This window comes from Acomys russatus, chromosome 8, assembly GCF_903995435.1.
Source record: "Acomys russatus chromosome 8, mAcoRus1.1, whole genome shotgun sequence".
Taxonomy (NCBI): Eukaryota; Metazoa; Chordata; class Mammalia; order Rodentia; family Muridae; genus Acomys; species Acomys russatus.
Window position 1 is genome coordinate 45170046 of NC_067144.1, and position 4967 is coordinate 45175012.

The window sequence follows — 4967 nt, forward strand, 5'->3', positions numbered from 1 at the left end:
ACAAGGAAAGCCATTCAAATGTCATAAAATTTTGTTTTATTTTGCAAGCTAATTTATTTAAAACTGTCACTATAACTTAATGTACACAAAGTTGTGATAGTGAAGAGATGGGGGGATCTATAACATGTGTAAAGAGAAAGGAAACAGTGGGTAAACTGTACCGTCTCCCCTCTGAGTATCATAGTTTGCCACAAGTAGCTTTGAATTATGTGATGTAAAAATTGGGGGCTGCCACAAAGCCAGCTGTCTGGCAGCTCTTTTTCCTTCACTACTGAGTACACCATATAAGTCTGTAAGCATTCTTCTATATTATTTTATAAAGGTGAGCCCTGTCTACTCTATCTTAATAAAAGCAAATAATTCCTTAATAATTATTTACAGAATTGTACACATCTATGTGGATATTCATATAAATGTAACTAAATAACACTTTGCCTTGTGGTTGATAGGCCTGTAGTATCTTGCCAACCCAGCTGGCTTGCCTCCTGTCTCAGGCTCTGTAATATGGGTCTTGGGAAATATTTTACAATGTCTAAAATGCTAGAGTGAGAAAGCTGTTCTCTGGAGAAAAAAGTCAGGTTTGGTTTTTTTAAATCACTAAAGCATCATGTCATATCAATAAGGCATGGCTGCATTCTGAATGTAGACTCCTTTGAAGCTCTAGAGTTCATATTAATTACTCCAGCAGTAATTGGCTGACCATTGGATTATCCAACCAGTCTTCCCATAACGTTTTGCATAAAATAGCTTTGAATAATCTTATTGATTTAGTTTTCTTTTTAAACGGACAAGGATATGATATAAACAAGGGCTTTAATTTTTTTAAATGACTGAAATACGGAGTTGTATCTCTGAAGACATAATCACAGTACAGTTGATTAGCTCCTTTGTAGGTGGCGAGAAGCAAATTGGCCATTTTTACTAATATGTGACCCTGAAATTCCTTTGTGTATATATCTGAATGTGGATAAAGCTGATTATAACAATGAAAATATTTCAAATAAATGGCTAAGCAAGTACATACTTCTTCCTGCTTCCACCACATATGCCCAAATACTAAAAATATGTGTAATTTTGTAGTGTGTTCAAAAACTCAGCACTACTTGCTATCTCCTTCATTCCGGAAAAAAGGGATGGCATCAATCCAAGTAGCAATGTGTTCACTTTTTTTGTTTGTTTGTTTGTATTTATCTGGCTCACAAAATATCTCTCCTAAGTTAAAAGGCCCAAGCGGCACAACTTTAAAAGATTATGTTGGAAGGTTTCACAGGCAGAGAGAAAAGCAAGTTAATAAAGAACGAAATTAGCTCAGCTTGGTTATCTCCAGATGGAGTTGTCAGATAATTATAATATAAATAACTGCTCTCTGAAAACAGGCAGGCTGCATGCAGACTCCTCCTGCAGGACTACAGAAGAAGGTGGATATCCTTGCCTATTTTGAAGTTAATACATTTTTTTTTCTTCTTCTTCTCCTCCTCCTCATTCCTTTTGTTTAATGAGACAAATCTGTGGAAATAATTTACTTGTGTCAATGAAACTCGTCACTACACAGAGCAACTATTGATTTGTAACTTTTGCTTCAAAGTTACTAACCGGGCATAATCAAGATGGCACACTTTCTGTACTGGATTCACTACCACATATCTGCTTTCAACTTTTATGTGTGGTATTATGAGAACACAATCTGGTCACTAAGAAGCTCATTTCATGGCCAGTATCTCCATTTCCTTCTCTACCATGATAATCATAGAAGCATATTTTGGTTGGACACTATAAAAACAACCTCGATTCGTTACAAATGCATTCAGTCAAAAAAACAAAACAAAACAAAACAAAACAAAAAACCCTAAGTACTCCTTCTAATGAACACAGTTACCCCTAGTACATTTTGTGTTCCTAGGTATTTTAAGATACTAAAATGACTTTATGTGCTTCCTCCAGACTTGTTTTGTAAGCCCCAGTGGAAGATTAAACTCGTTTTCAGTTAGCTGATATTCACTCTGTGAACTATAAGGAGAGATGAAAGGGTCGAATCTGTGCCAATCAAGACTAAACAACCCTAAATTCAATTACAATGAATAAGTAAGCTTCAAAAAATTTATATATACACACAATATCCCATATTCCATATACAATATTCATATGCGATATACATGCACTATATATGTATATATGTGTGTGTGTGTGTGTGTGTATATATATATATATATATATATATATATATATATATATATATATATATATATATATATTGCCTGTACTTGGACTTAACTGAAACTTAATAAGAAGGTAATCGAAAATATCTTGCAAGTGAAGTTTGAGTGTCCATCAATAACATAGGCTTTGAGGAGCACAGAAGACTTTTGACTCATCCGTTTAATGCTTCTATGCCTAACAAACTGCAGAATGCCTGGGATTTGGTGTAGTGTTTTGCACTAATATATAAGTGTTAATCATCTATCTCTCTAATTATCCTATGAACAGAAAACTTTACATATGAAACAAATTCTCTTTCTATGTAACTTCTCTTTGTCAAAGTCAAGATTATTGTTTTTGTTTTCACCTTTACTGGACTTCCCCCTTTTTCCTCCCAGGTAAGCTGGACAGCTAGATTAGCCACAATGATCACCCTGCCCGCAAAGCTATAGTGAAGAGATAGTCCACATAGCCCCTAATGTCAGCGATGGGTCTCCACATGCAGATACACAAGCACATGAACATATACTCACGTATGTATTCACATCTATGCATGTGTATACATGGAATGTAAAACACTGGGTATGTTTTGAAGGTTGAAATTTTCAAAAACAAATGTTAGGAATATAAAAGAGTAAGAATAAAGATGAGAGATAAAGGTGATAAAATTGCTACAAGGTCTGACAAAGATTGGCTGGGGATTTCTGCCTTTTGTTTCCTGTAATCAATAAACTGTATTCTCCATAAAAACACTACCTCTGCCCCTGTTTTTCAATATTCAGTGCTATCTCCATGTGTAAAAGAGTCAAAACACAAGGGTATTACTCCACTAGAATATAATAAGAATAACATGAGCATGTGACAAATTGGAATTCTTTTGTCTATTACTGTAAATAGTGTCCAGTTGCTAGCTTCTCACTAGGAAAAAATACTATATAATATTATATTTATTTTTAATTAAGGTAGTAGTGGAAATACAAAATGAAATTCATAAAGCAGAAACATTTATGGTTTAGAACTATGCTACACAGCAAGTTTTAAGTCATCCTGGGCTATAGAGGAAGAGCTTGTCTGAAAGAAATTTTTTAAATGCCAAAATATATACTTTGTAGAAAAAGCAAAAGATACAAAGGTAACCTATAATCTATTTCACACACTAAATTTCATCAAGAAAAGAAAAAAGTCAGGAAAGTAACCAATAAGCTACTTTCAAGTAGAGATTTGTGCTGACTTCTCTGCTGCAGTTGACAAAATGCGTGTCATGACCAGGGCAGCTCAAAATATGTAATATGCTCAGTGAAGCTCAGAATTCCAAACTCAGGTTTACAGATAAACTTAAATTGGAAGGAGAAATACTTAAGAGGAAATAAACTATGTCTGCAGGAATAACCTTCAAAATGAAAATCAAAAAAGGAATGGCAGATTTTGCCCACATGTTATTGTATTTAACCATAGGTTTATTTCTCAGTGTCAAATATATCCTGAAGACATTAGATAGTATTCATTCTACATTTTGATGTTCATTATATTGTAAGCAAAATTGAGTGGCACACACAACATTTAACATCAACAATAATATGTTACAAAATATTCAGTGAATATTTAGTGATGCTATTAGTATGATAACACATGAATAATTTTCTCTTTGTTTCTCATTATGTATCAGTTCTTAAATTCTCAATGCAGAAATGTTATGGGTCAGTGTGTCAGTGTTTAAAGAGTCATTTCAAAATATCCTTAAATTTAAGATAAATGTTGTATGTTCATAAAGCCACTGACAATATTTATGTCAATTTAAAGTTAACATCTACAACTGGAATGTAAGAGAGCAGCCCAGTCAGGAGATTAAAATTATTTAAGTTTTCAAGAGAGCTGTCCCTAAAATGCACAACAGTGAGGTACTGGTGAAGTGGCATGCAAGTAAAGTGCTTACAGTGCAGGCATAAGTGTTTGAGCCAGTTTCTCCATCACCCACAGAGAAACCTACGACATAGAAGGTTGGGAAGTGAAGACAGGAGGAAGTGTGGATCTACTGCAAGACTGGCCCTTGTGCCACATCCGGTCCCATCAGACCCATAGTGAGATGCTTCACACTTAGATACCACATCAAGGTCCGAGCTGGCACGTGCTTCAGCCTGGAAGAACTCTGGATGACCGTTATCCATAAGAAAATGGCTGGAACAATCAGCATCTCTGTGGACCCAAGGAGGTGGAGCAAATGCACTGAGTCACTACAGGCCCGTGGACAGTGCCTGAAGGAGTACCGCTCCAAGCTCGTACTTTTCCCCAGGAAGTCTTCTACTCCGAAGGAGGGAGACAGTACTGCCGAGGAACTTAAACTGGTGACCCAGGTAACAGGATCTGAGGTGCCCATCCAGAATGTTTACAAAAAGGAGAAAGCCAGAGTCATGCCAATGCCCGGCTTTTTGGCATCCAAGCAGAAAGGGTGAAGGAAGCTGCAGAGCAAGACGTTGAAAAGAAAAACTAATGTGCTGTTGGAATGTCGCAATAAATTTTCCATAAAGGACAAAAATTAAAGAGATTATACCTCATCATTAGAGAGCTCCAAGATTAGTAAATAAATAAATAAATAAAATAAAAAGTGTAAAAGCAACTGAGGGATACACTCTCTTCAAGCCTTGGCTTCCTTATGCATTTGCAAACATATATGCACAAAGAGAGAGAGAGAGAGAGAGAGAGAGAGAGAGAGAGAGAGAGAGAGAGAGAGAGAGAGAAAAGAAGAAGAAGAAGAAGAAGAAGAAGAAGAAGAA

General features: G+C 35.7%; 1 pseudogene; it reads left to right on the forward strand.

Annotated features, from left to right (window-relative positions):
• Positions 1 to 4079: 4079 nt before the first annotated feature.
• Positions 4080 to 4719, forward strand: LOC127192999 (60S ribosomal protein L13-like; annotated as a pseudogene).
• The last annotated feature ends 248 nt before the right edge of the window (positions 4720 to 4967 follow it).